The sequence below is a fragment of the Salvelinus alpinus genome, chromosome 15 (genome assembly GCF_045679555.1).
Source record: "Salvelinus alpinus chromosome 15, SLU_Salpinus.1, whole genome shotgun sequence".
In the NCBI taxonomy this organism is placed as follows: domain Eukaryota; kingdom Metazoa; phylum Chordata; class Actinopteri; order Salmoniformes; family Salmonidae; genus Salvelinus; species Salvelinus alpinus.
In genome coordinates, this window is record NC_092100.1 from 6,833,473 (window position 1) to 6,854,667 (window position 21,195).

Here is a 21,195-nt window from a genome sequence, read left to right on the forward strand (position 1 = left end):
AATATATTCACTACTAATCCAACAGAGAAATATATTCACTACTAATTCAGAGAAATATATTCACTACTAATCCAACAGAGAAATATATTCACTACTAATCCAACAGAGAAATTTATTCACTACTTATCCAGAGAAATATATTCACTAATGATCCAACAGAGAAATATATTCACTACTAATCCAACAGAGAAATATATTCACTACTAATCCAACAGAGAAATATATTCACTACTAATCCAGAGAAATATATTCACTACTAATCCAACAGAGAAATATATTCACTACTAATCCAACAGAGAAATATATTCACTACTAATCCAGAGAAATATATTCACTACTAATCCAACAGAGAAATATATTCACTACTAATCCAACAGAGAAATTTATTCACTACTTATCCAGAGAAATATATTCACTACTGATCCAACAGAGAAATATATTCACTACTAATCCAACAGAGAAATATATTCACTACTAATCCAACAGAGAAATATATTCACTACTAATCCAGAGAAATATATTCACTACTAATCCAACAGAGAAATATATTCACTACTAATCCAACAGAGAAATATATTCACTACTAATCCAACAGAGAAATATATTCACTACTAATCCAACAGAGAAATATATTCACTGCTAATCGAAAAGAGAAATATATTCACTACAAATCCAGAGAAATATATTCACTACTAATCCAACAGAGAAATTTATTCACTACTTATCCAGAGAAATATATTCACTACTGATCCAACAGAGAAATATATTCACTACTAATCCAACAGAGAAATATATTCACTACTAATCCAACAGAGAAATATATTCACTACTAATCCAGAGAAATATATTCACTACTAATCCAACAGAGAAATATATTCACTACTAATCCAACAGAGAAATTTATTCACTACTTATCCAGAGAAATATATTCACTACTGATCCAACAGAGAAATATATTCACTACTAATCCAACAGAGAAATATATTCACTACTAATCCAACAGAGAAATATATTCACTACTAATCCAGAGAAATATATTCACTACTAATCCAACAGAGAAATATATTCACTACTAATCCAACAGAGAAATTTATTCACTACTTATCCAGAGAAATATATTCACTAATGATCCAACAGAGAAATATATTCACTACTAATCCAACAGAGAAATATATTCACTACTAATCCAACAGAGAAATATATTCACTACTAATCCAGAGAAATATATTCACTACTAATCCAACAGAGAAATATATTCACTACTAATCCAACAGAGAAATATATTCACTACTAATCCAACAGAGAAATATATTCACTACTAATCCAGAGAAATATATTCACTACTAATCCAACAGAGAAATATATTCACTACTAATCCAGAGAAATATATTCACTACTAATCCAACAGAGAAATATATTCACTACTAATCCAACAGAGAAATATATTCACTACTAATCCAGAGAAATATATTCACTACTAATCCAACAGAGAAATATATTCACTGCTAATCGAAAAGAGAAATATATTCACTACTAATCCAACAGAGAAATATATTCACTACTAATCCAGAGAAATATATTCACTACTAATCCAGAGAAATATATTCACTACTAATCCAACAGAGAAATATATTCACTACTAATCCAACAGAGAAATATATTCACTACTAATCCAGAGAAATATATTCACTACTAATCCAACAGAGAAATATATTCACTGCTAATCGAAAAGAGAAATATATTCACTACTAATCCAACAGAGAAATATATTCACTACTCATCCAGAGAAATATATTCACTACTAATCCAACAGAGAAATATATTCACTGCTAATCGAAAAGAGAAATATATTCACTACTAATCCAACAGAGAAATATATTCACTACTAATCCAGAGAAATATATTCACTACTAATCCAACAGAGAAATTTATTCACTACTTATCCAGAGAAATATATTCACTACTGATCCAACAGAGAAATATATTCACTACTAATCCAACAGAGAAATATATTCACTACTAATCCAACAGAGAAATATATTCACTACTAATCGAAAAGAGAAATATATTCACTACTAATCCAACAGAGAAATATATTCACTACTAATCCAGAGAAATATATTCACTACTAATCCAACAGAGAAATATATTCACTACTAATCCAGAGAAATATATTCACTACTAATCCAACAGAGAAATATATTCACTACTAATCCAGAGAAATATATTCACTACTAATCCAGAGAAATATATTCACTACTAATCCAGAGATATATATTCACTACTAATCCAGAGAAATATATTCACTACTAATCCAGAGAAATATATTCACTGCTAATCCAAAAGAGAAATATATTCACTACTAATCCAACAGAGAAATATATTCACTACTAATCCAGAGAAATATATTCACTACTGATCCAACAGAGAAATATATTCACTACTAATCCAACAGGCAAATATATTCACTACTAATCCAACAGAGAAATATATTCACTATTTATCCAGAGAAATATATTCACCACTAATCCAGAGAAATATATTCACTACTAATCCAACAGAGAAATATATTCACTACTAATCCAGAGAAATATATTCACTACTAATCCAACAGAGAAATATATTCACTACTAATCCAGAGAAATATATTCACTACTAATCCAGAGAAATATATTCACTACTAATCCAGAGATATATTATCACTACTAATCCAGAGAAATATATTCACTACTAATCCAACAGAGAAATATATTCACTGCTAATCGAAAAGAGAAATATATTCACTACTAATCCAACAGAGAAATATATTCACTACTAATCCAGAGAAATATATTCACTACTAATCCAACAGAGAAATTTATTCACTACTTATCCAGAGAAATATATTCACTACTGATCCAACAGAGAAATATATTCACTACTAATCCAACAGAGAAATATATTCACTACTAATCCAACAGAGAAATATATTCACTACTAATCGAAAAGAGAAATATATTCACTACTAATCCAACAGAGAAATATATTCACTACTAATCCAGAGAAATATATTCACTACTAATCCAACAGAGAAATATATTCACTACTAATCCAGAGAAATATATTCACTACTAATCCAACAGAGAAATATATTCACTACTAATCCAGAGAAATATATTCACTACTAATCCAGAGAAATATATTCACTACTAATCCAGAGATATATATTCACTACTAATCCAGAGAAATATATTCACTACTAATCCAGAGAAATATATTCACTGCTAATCCAAAAGAGAAATATATTCACTACTAATCCAACAGAGAAATATATTCACTACTAATCCAGAGAAATATATTCACTACTGATCCAACAGAGAAATATATTCACTACTAATCCAACAGGCAAATATATTCACTACTAATCCAACAGAGAAATATATTCACTATTTATACAGAGAAATATATTCACCACTAATCCAGAGAAATATATTCACTACTAATCCAACAGAGAAATATATTCACTACTAATCCAGAGAAATATATTCACTACTAATCCAACAGAGAAATATATTCACTACTAATCCAGAGAAATATATTCACTACTAATCCAGAGAAATATATTCACTACTAATCCAGAGATATATTATCACTACTAATCCAGAGAAATATATTCACTACTAATCCAGAGAAATATATTCACTGCTAATCCAACAGAGAAATATATTCACTACTAATCCAACAGAGAAATATATTCACTACTAATCCAGAGAAATATATTCACTACTAATCCAGAGAAATATATTCACTGCTAATCCAACAGAGAAATATATTCACTACTGATCCAACAGAGAAATATATTCACTACTAATCCAACAGGGAAATATATTCACTACTAATCCAACAGAGAAATATATTCACTACTAATCCAACAGAGAAATATATTCACTACTAATCCAACAGGGAAATATATTCACTACTAATCCAACAGGGAAATATATTCACTACTGATCCAACAGGGAAATATATTCACTACTGATCCAACAGGGTAATATATTCACTACTAATCCAACAGGGAAATATATTCACTACTAATCCAACAGAGAAATATATTCACTATTTATCCAGAGAAATATATTCACCACTAATCCAGAGAAATATATTCACTACTAATCCAACAGAGAAATATATTCACTACTAATCCAGAGAAATATATTCACTACTAATCCAACAGAGAAATATATTCACTACTAATCCAACAGAGAAATATATTCACTACTAATCCAACAGAGAAATATATTCACTACTAATCCAACAGAGAAATATATTCACTACTAATCCAACAGAGAAATTTATTCACTACTTATCCAGAGAAATATATTCACTACTGATCCAACAGAGAAATATATTCACTACTAATCCAACAGAGAAATATATTCACTACTAATCCAACAGAGAAATATATTCACTACTAATCCAGAGAAATATATTCACTACTAATCCAACAGAGAAATATATTCACTACTAATCGAAAAGAGAAATATATTCACTACTAATCCAACAGAGAAATTTATTCACTACTTATCCAGAGAAATATATTCACTACTGATCCAACAGAGAAATATATTCACTACTAATCCAACAGAGAAATATATTCACTACTAATCCAACAGAGAAATATATTCACTACTAATCCAGAGAAATATATTCACTACTAATCCAACAGAGAAATATATTCACCACTAATCCAGAGAAATATATTCACTACTAATCCAACAGAGAAATATATTCACTACTAATCCAGAGAAATATATTCACTACTAATCCAACAGAGAAATATATTCACTACTAATCCAACAGAGAAATATATTCACTACTAATCCAACAGAGAAATATATTCACTACTAATCCAACAGAGAAATATATTCACTACTAATCCAACAGAGAAATTTATTCACTACTTATCCAGAGAAATATATTCACTACTGATCCAACAGAGAAATATATTCACTACTAATCCAACAGCGAAATATATTCACTACTAATCCAACAGAGAAATATATTCACTACTAATCCAACAGAGAAATTTATTCACTACTTATCCAGAGAAATATATTCACTACTGATCCAACAGAGAAATATATTCACTACTAATCCAACAGAGAAATATATTCACTACTAATCCAACAGAGAAATATATTCACTACTAATCCAGAAAAATATATTCACTACTAATCCAACAGAGAAATATATTCACTACTAATCCAACAGAGAAATTTATTCACTACTTATCCAGAGAAATATATTCACTACTGATCCAACAGAGAAATATATTCACTACTAATCCAACAGAGAAATATATTCACTACTAATCCAACAGAGAAATATATTCACTACTAATCCAGAGAAATATATTCACTACTAATCCAACAGAGAAATATATTCACTACTAATCCAACAGAGAAATATATTCACTACTAATCCAGAGAAATATATTCACTACTAATCCAGAGAAATATATTCACTACTAATCCAACAGAGAAATTTATTCACTACTTATCCAGAGAAATATATTCACTACTGATCCAACAGAGAAATATATTCACTACTAATCCAACAGAGAAATATATTCACTACTAATCCAACAGAGATATATATTCACTACTAATCCAGAGAAATATATTCACTACTAATCCAACAGAGAAATATATTCACTACTAATCCAACAGAGAAATTTATTCACTACTTATCCAGAGAAATATATTCACTACTGATCCAACAGAGAAATATATTCACTACTAATCCAACAGAGAAATATATTCACTACTAATCCAACAGAGAAATATATTCACTACTAATCCAGAGAAATATATTCACTACTAATCCAACAGAGAAATATATTCACTACTAATCCAACAGAGAAATATATTCACTACTAATCCAACAGAGAAATATATTCACTACTAATCCAACAGAGAAATATATTCACTACTAATCCAGAGAAATATATTCACTACTAATCCAACAGAGAAATATATTCACTACTAATCCAGAGAAATATATTCACTACTAATCCAACAGAGAAATATATTCACTACTAATCCAACAGAGAAATATATTCACTACTAATCCAGAGAAATATATTCACTACTAATCCAACAGAGAAATATATTCACTGCTAATCGAAAAGAGAAATATATTCACTACTAATCCAACAGAGAAATATATTCACTACTAATCCAGAGAAATATATTCACTACTAATCCAACAGAGAAATATATTCACTGCTAATCGAAAAGAGAAATATATTCACTACTAATCCAACAGAGAAATATATTCACTACTAATCCAGAGAAATATATTCACTACTAATCCAACAGAGAAATTTATTCACTACTTATCCAGAGAAATATATTCACTACTGATCCAACAGAGAAATATATTCACTACTAATCCAACAGAGAAATATATTCACTACTAATCCAACGGAGAAATATATTCACTACTAATCGAAAAGAGAAATATATTCACTACTAATCCAACAGAGAAATATATTCACTACTAATCCAGAGAAATATATTCACTACTAATCCAACAGAGAAATATATTCACTACTAATCCAACAGAGAAATGTATTCACTACTTATCCAGAGAAATATATTCACTACTGATCCAACAGAGAAATATATTCACTACTAATCCAACAGAGAAATATATTCACTACTAATCCAACAGAGAAATATATTCACTACTAATCCAGAGAAATATATTCACTACTAATCCAACAGAGAAATATATTCACTACTAATCCAACAGAGAAATATATTCACTACTAATCCAGAGAAATATATTCACTACTAATCCAACAGAGAAATATATTCACTGCTAATCGAAAAGAGAAATATATTCACTACTAATCCAGAGAAATATATTCACTACTAATCCAACAGAGAAATTTATTCACTACTTATCCAGAGAAATATATTCACTACTGATCCAACAGAGAAATATATTCACTACTAATCCAACAGAGAAATATATTCACTACTAATCCAACAGAGAAATATATTCACTACTAATCCAGAGAAATATATTCACTACTAATCCAACAGAGAAATATATTCACTACTAATCCAACAGAGAAATATATTCACTACTTATCCAGAGAAATATATTCACTACTGATCCAACAGAGAAATATATTCACTACTAATCCAACAGAGAAATATATTCACTACTAATCCAACAGAGAAATATATTCACTACTAATCCAGAGAAATATATTCACTACTAATCCAACAGAGAAATATATTCACTACTAATCCAACAGAGAAATATATTCACTACTAATCCAACAGAGAAATATATTCACTACTAATCCAACAGAGAAATATATTCACTACTAATCCAGAGAAATATATTCACTACTAATCCAACAGAGAAATATATTCACTACTAATCCAGAGAAATATATTCACTACTAATCCAACAGAGAAATATATTCACTACTAATCCAGAGAAATATATTCACTACTAATCCAACAGAGACATATATTCACTGCTAATCCAACAGAGAAATTTATTCACTGCTAATCGAAAAGAGAAATATATTCACTACTAATCCAACAGAGAAATATATTCAATACTAATCCAGAGAAATATATTCACTACTAATCCAACAGAGAAATATATTCACTACTAATCCAACAGAGAAATATATTCACTACTAATCCAACAGAGAAATATATTCACTACTAATCCAACAGAGAAATATATTCACTACTAATCCAACAGAGAAATTTATTCACTACTTATCCAGAGAAATATATTCACTACTGATCCAACAGAGAAATATATTCACTACTAATCCAACAGAGAAATATATTCACTACTAATCCAACAGAGAAATATATTCACTACTAATCCAGAGAAATATATTCACTACTAATCCAACAGAGAAATATATTCACTACTAATCCAACAGAGAAATATATTCACTACTAATCCAACAGAGAAATATATTCACTGCTAATCGAATAGAGACATATATTCACTGCTAATCCAACAGAGAAATATATTCACTACTAATCCAACAGAGAAATATATTCACTACTAATCCAACAGAGAAATATATTCACTACTAATCCAGAGAAATATATTCACTACTAATCCAGAGAAATATATTCACTACTAATCCAACAGAGAAATATATTCACTACTAATCCAACAGAGAAATATATTCACTACTAATCCAACAGAGAAATATATTCACTGCTAATCGAAAAGAGACATATATTCACTGCTAATCCAACAGAGAAATATATTCACTACTAATCCAACAGAGAAATATATTCACTACTAATCCAACAGAGAAATATATTCACTACTAATCCAGAGAAATATATTCACTACTAATCCAGAGAAATATATTCACTACTAATCCAACAGAGACATATATTCACTGCTAATCCAACAGAGAAATATATTCACTACTAATCCAACAGAGAAATATATTCACTACTAATCCAACAGAGAAATATATTCACTACTAATCCAACAGAGAAATATATTCACTACTAATCCAACAGAGAAATTTATTCACTACTTATCCAGATAAATATATTCACTACTGATCCAACAGAGAAATATATTCACTACTAATCCAACAGAGAAATATATTCACTACTAATCCAACAGAGAAATATATTCACTACTAATCCAGAGAAATATATTCACTACTAATCCAACAGAGAAATATATTCACTACTAATCCAGAGAAATATATTCACTACTAATCCAACAGAGAAATATATTCACTACTAATCCAACAGAGAAATATATTCACTACTAATCCAGAGAAATATATTCACTACTAATCCAACAGAGAAATATATTCACTGCTAATCGAAAAGAGAAATATATTCACTACTAATCCAACAGAGAAATATATTCACTACTAATCCAACAGAGAAATATATTCACTACTAATCCAACAGAGAAATATATTCACTACTAATCCAACAGAGAAATATATTCACTACTAATCCAGAGAAATATATTCACTACTGATCCAACAGAGAAATATATTCACTACTAATCCAACAGAGAAATATATTCACTACTAATCCAACAGAGAAATATATTCACTACTAATCCAGAGAAATATATTCACTACTAATCCAACAGAGAAATATATTCACTACTAATCCAACAGAGAAATATAGTCACTACTAATCCAACAGAGAAATATATTCACTGCTAATCGAAAAGAGACATATATTCACTGCTAATCCAACAGAGAAATATATTCACTACTAATCCAACAGAGAAATATATTCACTACTAATCCAACAGAGAAATATATTCACTACTAATCCAGAGAAATATATTCACTACTAATCCAGAGAAATATATTCACTACTAATCCAGAGAAATATATTCACTACTAATCCAACAGAGACATATATTCACTGCTAATCCAACAGAGACATATATTCACTGCTAATCCAACAGAGACATATATTCACTGCTAATCCAACAGAGACATATATTCACTGCTAATCCAACAGAGACATATATTCACTGCTAATCCAACAGAGACATATATTCACTGCTAATCCAACAGAGACATATATTCACTGCTAATCCAACAGAGACATATATTCACTGCTAATCCAACAGAGACATATATTCACTGCTAATCCAACAGAGACATATATTCACTGCTAATCCAACAGAGACATATATTCACTGCTAATCCAACAGAGACATATATTCACTGCTAATCCAACAGAGACATATATTCACTGCTAATCCAACAGAGACATATATTCACTGCTAATCCAACAGAGACATATATTCACTGCTAATCCAACAGAGACATATATTCACTGCTAATCCAACAGAGACATATATTCACTGCTAATCCAACAGAGACATATATTCACTGCTAATCCAACAGAGACATATATTCACTGCTAATCCAACAGAGACATGTATTCACTGCTAATCCAACAGAGACATATATTCACTGCTAATCCAACAGAGACATATATTCACTGCTAATCCAACAGAGACATATATTCACTGCTAATCCAACAGAGACATATATTCACTGCTAATCCAACAGAGACATATATTCACTGCTAATCCAACAGAGACATATATTCACTGCTAATCCAACAGAGACATATATTCACTGCTAATCCAACAGAGACATATATTCACTGCTAATCCAACAGAGACATATATTCACTGCTAATCCAACAGAGACATATATTCACTGCTAATCCAACAGAGACATATATTCACTGCTAATCCAACAGAGACATATATTCACTGCTAATCCAACAGAGACATATATTCACTGCTAATCCAACAGAGACATATATTCACTACTAATCCAACAGAGACATATATTCACTGCTAATCCAACAGAGACATATATTCACTGCTAATCCAACAGAGACATATATTCACTGCTAATCCAACAGAGACATATATTCACTGCTAATCCAACAGAGACATGTATTCACTGCTAATCCAACAGAGACATATATTCACTGCTAATCCAACAGAGACATGTATTCACTGCTAATCCAACAGAGACATATATTCACTGCTAATCCAACAGAGACATATATTCACTGCTAATCCAACAGAGACATATATTCACTGCTAATCCAACAGAGACATATATTCACTGCTAATCCAACAGAGACATATATTCACTGCTAATCCAACAGAGACATATATTCACTGCTAATCCAACAGAGACATATATTCACTGCTAATCCAACAGAGACATATATTCACTGCTAATCCAACAGAGACATATATTCACTGCTAATCCAACAGAGACATATATTCACTGCTAATCCAACAGAGACATATATTCACTGCTAATCCAACAGAGACATATATTCACTGCTAATCCAACAGAGACATATATTCACTGCTAATCCAACAGAGACATATATTCACTGCTAATCCAACAGAGACATATATTCACTGCTAATCCAACAGAGACATATATTCACTGCTAATCCAACAGAGACATGTATTCACTGCTAATCCAACAGAGACATATATTCACTGCTAATCCAACAGAGACATATATTCACTGCTAATCCAACAGAGACATATATTCACTGCTAATCCAACAGAGACATATATTCACTGCTAATCCAACAGAGACATATATTCACTGCTAATCCAACAGAGACATATATTCACTGCTAATCCAACAGAGACATATATTCACTGCTAATCCAACAGAGACATATATTCACTGCTAATCCAACAGAGACATATATTCACTGCTAATCCAACAGAGACATATATTCACTGCTAATCCAACAGAGACATATATTCACTGCTAATCCAACAGAGACATATATTCACTGCTAATCCAACAGAGACATATATTCACTGCTAATCCAACAGAGACATATATTCACTGCTAATCCAAAAGAGACATATATTCACTGCTAATCCAACAGAGACATATATTCACTGCTAATCCAACAGAGACATATATTCACTGCTAATCCAACAGAGACATATATTCACTGCTAATCCAACAGAGACATATATTCACTGCTAATCCAACAGAGACATATATTCACTGCTAATCCAAAAGAGACATATATTCACTGCTAATCCAACAGAGACATATATTCACTGCTAATCCAACAGAGACATATATTCACTGCTAATCCAACAGAGACATATATTCACTGCTAATCCAACAGAGACATATATTCACTGCTAATCCAACAGAGACATATATTCACTGCTAATCCAACAGAGACATATATTCACTGCTAATCCAAAAGAGACATATATTCACTGCTAATCCAACAGAGACATATATTCACTGCTAATCCAAAAGAGACATATATTCACTGCTAATCCAACAGATACATATATTCACTGCTAATCCAACAGAGACATATATTCACTGCTAATCCAACAGAGACATATATTCACTGCTAATCCAACAGAGACATATATTCACTGCTAATCCAACAGAGACATATATTCACTGCTAATCCAACAGAGACATATATTCACTGCTAATCCAACAGAGACATATATTCACTGCTAATCCAAAAGAGACATATATTCACTGCTAATCCAACAGAGACATATATTCACTGCTAATCCAACAGAGACATATATTCACTGCTAATCCAACAGAGACATATATTCACTGCTAATCCAACAGAGACATATATTCACTGCTAATCCAACAGAGACATATATTCACTGCTAATCCAACAGAGACATATATTCACTGCTAATCCAACAGAGACATATATTCACTGCTAATCCAACAGAGACATATATTCACTGCTAATCCAACAGAGACATATATTCACTGCTAATCCAACAGAGACATATATTCACTGCTAATCCAACAGAGACATATATTCACTGCTAATCCAACAGAGACATATATTCACTGCTAATCCAACAGAGACATATATTCACTGCTAATCCAACAGAGACATATATTCACTGCTAATCCAACAGAGACATATATTCACTGCTAATCCAACAGAGACATATATTCACTGCTAATCCAACAGAGACATATATTCACTGCTAATCCAACAGAGACATATATTCACTGCTAATCCAACAGAGACATATATTCACTGCTAATCCAACAGAGACATATATTCACTGCTAATCCAACAGAGACATATATTCACTGCTAATCCAAAAGAGACATATATTCACTGCTAATCCAAAAGAGACATATATTCACTGCTAATCCAACAGAGACATATATTCACTGCTAATCCAACAGAGACATATATTCACTGCTAATCCAACAGAGACATATATTCACTGCTAATCCAACAGAGACATATATTCACTGCTAATCCAACAGAGACATATATTCACTGCTAATCCAACAGAGACATATATTCACTGCTAATCCAACAGAGACATATATTCACTGCTAATCCAACAGAGACATATATGTGCCTACAAGTGTGAGAAAACGTGTGTCATAAAATGTTGTAATTGCCTTTCCATCTGTTAAATGTCAGCGTATGAATCGCACGGTCGCAAATCACAGGTCCTATTATAATAATATTATTTAGTATTTCTGTCCTGTACATGACAGGAGGTGCAGGACGGGGAGGTGGTGAGAATGTCTGCCTGTCTACCCACGATTCTCTCTTAATTCTGCCATAAAACCAGCTTTTAATACAATGTAACCACCTAGGATGTTAAAGGAAACTAATTATGATCCTCTTTACATCTTTCTAAGGTGTCTGTGACATTGAAGCTATATTTGTTGGCCTGTTAAACCCGTAAAAAAGTTATATGAGATATACATCTTTATTGGGTTAATCTTGCCAAAATAAAAGTTTCTCCAATTGAAACCACTTCTGGGGCGGTCACCTCCATTCAAAATAACATCACAAGGGATTATCCTATCCCAAAAATATTTAACCCCCTCCTTTTATTCTCTCCAAAGGGGGCAGCCTTTATTCTCTGTCCCCAAAACAAGTCAAATCAAATCAAATTGTATTGGTCACACACACATTGTTAGCAGATGTTATCGCGAGTGTAGCGAAACGCTCCAACATGGAAATATAAGTTACCCAAATATAAGTTACCCACTGATAAAACAAAAATATCCCACAGGATTACGAACACGCACAGAGATGCTTGACATTCACTGTCAAAGCTTTGAATCAAAAGGCTTATGACAGGAACATTGCACGTAATAAACTATAATTTTATGTCTATGAGATAATATAGGCTAGTTTTCAATAGGACCACAAATAAATATGCCATATATATATATACAGTGGGGAGAACAAGTATTTGATACACTGCCGATTTTGCAGGTTTTCCTACTTACAAAGCATGTAGAGGTCTGTAATTTTTATCATAGGTACACTTCAACTGTGAGAGACGGAATTTAAAACAAAAATCCAGAAAATCATATTGTATGATTTTTAAGTAATTAATTCGCATTTTATTGCATGACATAAGTATTTGATCACCTACCAACCAGTAAGAATTCCGGCTCTCACAGACCTGTTAGTTTTTCTTTAAGAAGCCCTCCTGTTCTCCACTCATTACCTGTATTAACTGCACCTGTTTGAACTCGTTACCTGTATAAAAGACACCTGTCCACCCACTCAATCAAACAGACTCCAACCTCTCCACAATGGCCAAGACCAGAGAGCTGTGTAAGGACATCAGGGATAAAATTGTAGACCTGCACAAGGCTGGGATGGGCTACAGGACAATAGGTAAGCAGCTTGGTGAGAAGGCAACAACTGTTGGCGCAATTATTAGAAAATGGAAGAAGTTCAAGATGACGGTCAATCACCCTCGGTCTGGGGCTCCATGCAAGATCTCACCTCGTGGGGCATCAATGATCATGAGGAAGGTGAGGGATCAGCCCAGAACTACACGGCAGGACCTGGTTAATGACCTGAAGAGAGCTGGGACCACAGTCTCAAAGAAAACCATTAGTAACACACTACGCCGTCATGGATTAAAATCCTGCAGCGCACGCAAGGTCCCCCTGCTCAAGCCAGCGCATGTCCAGGCCCGTCTGAAGTTTGCCAATGACCATCTGGATGATCCAGAGGAGGAATTGGAGAAGGTCATGTGGTCTGATGAGACATTAATATAGCTTTTTGGTCTAAACTCCACTCGCCGTGTTTGGAGGAAGAAGAAGGATTAGTACAACCCCAAGAACACCATCCTAACCGTGAAGCTTGGAGGTGGAAACATCATTCTTTGGGGATGCTTTTCTGCAAAGGGGACAGGACGACTGCACCGTATTGAGGGGAGGATGGATGGGGCCATGTATCGCGAGATCTTGGCCAACAACCTCCTTCCCTCAGTAAGAGCATTGAAGATGGGTCGTGGCTGGGTCTTCCAGCATGACAACGACACGAAGCACACAGCCATGGCAACTAAGGAGTGGCTCCGTAAGAAGCATCTCAAGGTCCTGGAGTGGCCTAGCCAGTCTCCAGACCTGAACCCAATAGAAAATCTTTGGAGGGAGCTGAAAGTCTGTATTGCCCAGCGACAGCCCCGAAACCTGAAGGATCTGGAGAAGATCTGTAGGGAGGAGTGGGCCAAAATCCCTGCTGCAGTGTGTGCAAACCTAGTCAAGAACTACAGGAAACGTATGATCTCTGTAATTGCAAACAAAGGTTTCTGTACCAAATATTAAGTTCTGCTTTTCTGATGTATCAAATACTTATGTCATGCAATAAAATGCGAATTAATTACTTAAAAATCATACAATGTGATTTTCTGGATTTTTGTTTTAAATTCCGTCTCTCACAGTTGAAGTGTACCTATGATAAAAATTACAGACCTCTACATGCTTTGTAAGTAGGAAAACCTGCAAAATCGGCAGTGTATCAAATACTTGTTCTCCCCACTGTACACCATGTGTTCTAACATGAAATTCAGAAACATTCAGAAACCCCTCCAAACACGCAAGATGGTCTGCAAGATAATGAAGCATGCTTACTGATACTGCCTGCTGAGCTAACGTCCTCATCAGAGTGCAGCAGACCTCTCTTGGGGCTTCGTGTGTTCTGTATGTCTGACTACTCGTCTCGGGGGAAGATCTAATTGTTTACGTTGCGGAATCGGAGGTGGCGTAGTCATTAGAATACTAACCCGAATTCCATATGAGCTCCTTAAGGCGATCTCCATCCCTAATCTATTTACCGCATTTCACAACTTTTAGGCTTGAAACCTTGTGTCGGACATCGTCGTTAAATCGATTCGAGCTAAACATGGAAGATTAGCTTTAACCCCCCCTAGAGTCGATGTCCGTGCCCCCGCGGAAATCTAATTAACATATATATTTTTTAATCTGTCAGTTTAAGCTAGAGATATCTGAGGTGAAAGGTGACAGAGCTAGAGATATCTGAGGTGAAAGGTGACAGGGCTAGAGATATCTGAGGTGAAAGGTGACAGAGCTAGAGAGATCTGAGGTGAAAGGTGAAAGGTGACAGAGCTAGAGAGATCTGAGGTGAAAGGTGAAAGGTGACAGAGCTAGAGAGATCTGAGGTGAAAGGTGAAAGGTGACAGAGCTAGAGATATCTGAGGTGAAAGGTGAAAGGTGACAGAGCTAGAGATATCTGAGGTGAAAGGTGACAGAGCTAGAGATATCTGAGGTGAAAGGTGACAGGGCTAGAGAGATCTGAGGTGAAAGGTGACAGAGCTAGAGATATCTGAGGTGAAAGGTGACAGAGCTAGAGATATCTGAGGTGAAAGGTGACAGGGCTAGAGAGATCTGAGGTGAAAGGTGACAGGGCTAGAGATATCTGAGGTGAAAGGTGACAGAGCTAGAGATATCTGAGGTGAAAGGTGACAGAGCTAGAGATATCTGAGGTGAAAGGTGACAGAGCTAGAGAGATCTGAGGTGAAAGGTGACAGAACTAGAGATATCTGAGGTGAAAGGTGACAGAGCTAGAGATATCTGTGGTGAAAGGTGACAGAGCTAGAGATATCTGAGGTGAAAGGTGACAGAGCTAGAGAGATCTGAGGTGAAAGGTGACAGAGCTAGAGATATCTGTGGTGAAAGGTGACAGAGCTAGAGATATCTGAGGTGAACGGTGACAGAGCTAGAGAGATCTGAGGTGAAAGGTGACAGGGCTAGAGAGATCTGAGGTGAAAGGTGACAGAGCTAGAGAGATCTGAGGTGAAAGGTGACAGAGCTAGAGATATCTGAGGTGAAAGGTGACAGGGCTAGAGATATCTGAGGTGAAAGGTGACAGGGCTAGAGATATCTGTGGTGAAAGGTGACAGAGCTAGAGAGATCTGAGGTGAAAGGTGACAGAGCTAGAGATATCTGTGGTGAAAGGTGACATAGCTAGAGAGATCTGAGGTGAAAGGTGACAGAGCTAGAGATATCTGAGGTGAAAGGTGACAGAGCTAGAGATATCTGAGGTGAAAGGTGACAGGGCTAGAGAGATCTGAGGTGAAAGGTGACAGAGCTAGAGAGATCTGAGGTGAAAGGTGACAGAGCTAGAGATATCTGTGGTGAAAGGTGACAGGGCTAGAGATATCTGTGGTGAAAGGTGACAGGGCTAGAGAGATCTGAGGTGAAAGGTGACAGGGCAAGAGATATCTGAGGTGAAAGGTGACAGGGCTAGAGATATCTGTGGTGAAAGGTGACAGGGCTAGAGATATCTGAGGTGAAAGGTGACAGGGCTAGAGATATCTGAGGTGAAAGGTGACAGGGCTAGAGATATCTGTGGTGAAAGGTGACAGGGCTAGAGATATCTGAGGTGAAAGGTGACAGGGCTAGAGATATCTGAGGTGAAAGGTGACAGGGCTAGAGATATCTGTGGTGAAAGGTGACAGGGCTAGAGATATCTGAGGTGAAAGGTGACAGAGCTAGAGAGATCTGAGGTGAAAGGTGACAGGGCTAGAGATATCTGAGGTGAAAGGTGACAGAGCTAGAGATATCTGTGGTGAAAGGTGACAGGGCTAGAGATATCTGAGGTGAAAGGTGACAGGGCTAGAGAGATCTGAGGTGAAAGGTGACAGGGCTAGAGATATCTGAGGTGAAAGGTGACAGGGCTAGAGATATCTGAGGTGAAAGGTGACAGGGCTAGAGATATCTGTGGTGAAAGGTGACAGGGCTAGAGATATCTGAGGTGAAAGGTGACAGGGCTAGAGATATCTGTGGTGAAAGGTGACAGGGCTAGAGATATCTGTGGTGAAAGGTGACAGGGCTAGAGATATCTGTGGTGAAAGGTGACAGGGCTAGAGATATCTGTGGTGAAAGGTGACAGGGCTAGAGCTGTGTTTGTCAGACCATGAGACATCCTGAATATCTGTCTTCTCACAAAATCATATTTAGCGTCCAAACGGTTGGGCTTAGAAATTATTTTGACCCTTCTATGGAAATATCAGTACGTTTTGCTCTATAAACCCCACAAGCATCTTGGGATTTGTCTGGATGCCACCTAGTACCAGTTAAAACAATGAATAGAATTATATATGGAGAATGTTTACTGTCAAAAACAAGGGGTTCAAGACAGACTCTTCAGAACAAACTTCCTTTAGACTTTTTTGAGGGACTACCTGTTGTTCCATGTAGTGAATCTGTTATTCAGTTATTTTGTATGGGCTAATTAGCATTAACACCCCCCCAAAAAATTCATACAATATATTATTACACTATTTTTGGGATACTTCAATGGGTCTTAAATTTCAAAATCAAACAGTTACATGATCATTGTGACAGGGCTAGAGATATCTGAGGTGAAAGGTGACAGGGCTAGAGATATCTGTGGTGAAAGGTGACAGGGCTAGAGATATCTGAGGTGAAACCTTCTTAAAACAATTCAATATACTATAGTTAAGTACATTTATTTAATGGGGGGGACCAAGAACCAGAAATGGGTGGCAATGGGAAATCAGCTAATTGTATCACAATTAGCATTGAAAATTGCCTTAAACTACAATGCATTGTATTTAAACATTGTTTCAGCTGTTCATGTCCCTAATCTATTCAAACAAATCTATTTGAAAATAAACACAGGGAAAATGTGGATGATAGATACACGTTATCTTAAGTAGTAATTGAATAATGCTGAACTTTTGAAAGCAGCGATGAGATGGAATGGTAGTGCTAATGTTCCTTCCTTCTTTTAACAACTGATCTGATTCTGACATGTTTAGAAAAGGTAGAAAGCAATGAGGTGGGAACTTGGAAACCAACAATGTCTTCACCAATTCTCTAATGTAAAGGAATGGAGGACAAAATATAGATTGTAGAGATATTCTAACATGGCCATTTTCATCAGTATTATACTAAGCAAGTCAGATAAGAACACAATCTTATTTACAATGACAGCCTACCAGGGATTAACTGCCTTGTTCAGGGGTAGAACGACATATTTTTACTTTGTCAGCTCGGGGCATTTGATCCAGCAACCTTTTGGTTACTGGCCCAATGCTCTAACCACTTGGGTACCTGCCACCTCTAACCACTAGGCTACCTGCCACCTCTAACCACTAGGCTACCTGCCACCTCTAACCACTAGGCTACCTGCCACTTCTAACCACTAGGCTACCTGCCGCCTCTAACCACTAGGCTACCTGCCACCTCTAACCACTAGGCTACCTGCCACCTCTAACCACTAGGCTACCTGCCACCTCTAACCACTAGGCTACCTGCCACCTCTAACCACTAGGCTACCTGCCGCCCTGAAAATGTGCCGATGAACAGAACCATTTTGTCACTAAAGCAGAACCCTCTGAAAAAGGTTCCAGAAAGAACTGATTCAAGCCAGATATAGAACCCTTTTGACTGTTCATAAGGACCTTAACTCCAGAGGGATGGTGAGGGAGTCGTTGTATTGGTTGAATGTATTGGTTGTATTTACCACTGAGAGTGTACGACTAGTCATTTGAATAGGACAACACACAGAACTCATCATTTTGCTTTACTACACCGAACAAAAATATTAACGGAACATGTAAAGTGTTGGTCCCATGTTTCACGAGCTGGGTGCTGAGGAGTATTTCTGTCTGTAATAAAGCCCTTTTGTGGGGAAAAACCCATTCAATCGGAATTACTCTCCAGTGGGGTGGACCTGGCGCTCCCCAGTGGGGTGGACCTGGCGCTCTCCAGTGGGGTGGACCTGGCGCTCCCCAGTGGGGTGGACCTGGCTCCCCAGTGGGGTGGACCTGGCGCTCCCCAGTGGGGTGGACCTGGCGCTCCCCAGTGGGGTGGACCTGGCGCTCCCCAGTGGGGTGGACCTGGCGCTCCCCAGTGGGGTGGACCTGGCGCTCCCCAGTGGGGTGGACCTGGCGCTCTCCAGTGGGGTGGACCTGGCGCTCCCCAGTGGGGTGGACCTGGCGCTCTCCAGTGGGGTGGACCTGGCGCTCCCCAGTGGGGTGGACCTGGCTCCCCAGTGGGGTGGACCTGGCGCTCCCCAGTGGGGTGGACCTGGCTCCCCAGTGGGGTGGACCTGGCGCTCTCCAGTGGGGTGGACCTGGCGCTCCCCAGTGGGGTGGACCTGGCGCTCCCCAGTGGGGTGGACCTGGCGCTCCCCAGTGGGGTGGACCTGGCGCTCTCCAGTGGGGTGGACCTGGCGCTCTCCAGTGGGGTGGACCTGGCGCTCTCCAGTGGGGTGGACCTGGCGCTCCCCAGTGGGGTGGACCTGGCTCCCCAGTGGGGTGGACCTGGCGCTCTCCAGTGGGGTGGACCTGGCGCTCTCCAGTGGGGTGGACCTGGCGCTCCCCAGTGGGGTGGACCTGGCGCTCTCCAGTGGGGTGGACCTGGCGCTCTCCAGTGGGGTGGACCTGGCGCTCTCCAGTGGGGTGGACCTGGCGCTCCCCAGTGGGTGGGCCTATGACCTCCCAGGCCCACCCATGGCTGAACCCCTGCCCAGTCATCTGAAATCCATAGATTAGTGCCTAATGAATTTAGATGGCTCATGGGCTTATTGAAACATTCTTAGCAGTTACCCCATCACAAACCAAAATATAAGATTGTTTTTGTTCCAAAAACAAATATAAAAAAACATAATTTATAGCTTCAAAATTAATGAAAGGAAAAGACTACGTTAGCTATCTAGCTTGCAAACTATCCTCTTAGCTAGTCTGCTGAAGTTAGCTAGCTAGCTAGCTCATTAACTATCCTCTTAGCTAGTCTGCTGAAGTTAGCTAGCTAGCTCATTAGCTATCCCCACAGAATAATTTAGCTAGAGTTCGCCCAAAGTTTGCCTTCCATAATACCCAGTTCACTTGTTTTATTTAATAATTGAGCTTGGACACACCATTGACTAAACATTGACACTTGTGTCGTTGAATGTTGCTCCTGACTCCCGGGTCTGTCTCTGAGCACTGTCAGAATTTATTCTAATGACAGAAGCTCAGATGTGTTTTTGTTAGTTTTCTTTTAGTCTGCCAACTCAATGGAGCGGCCGGAAAAATGATTCCACCCAACAGGAAAACCAGAAAGAACGCATCGTCTTTTCCCTCTTTGACCCAGATTGACAGCACTCGGACCAAATGAGATTGGGGTGGCACCAAGGGTGGCCAATCATATTTCAAGGGTGGCTAGTAACCCCCCCCCCACATACTGCCTCTGGTCACACGTACTGCCAGGTGTCCCCAGCTCTCTCTCTCCTCTCCATCCTCAGAGAGGATCCGAGTGAAGACCACCTAATGCCAGGTGACAGCCGG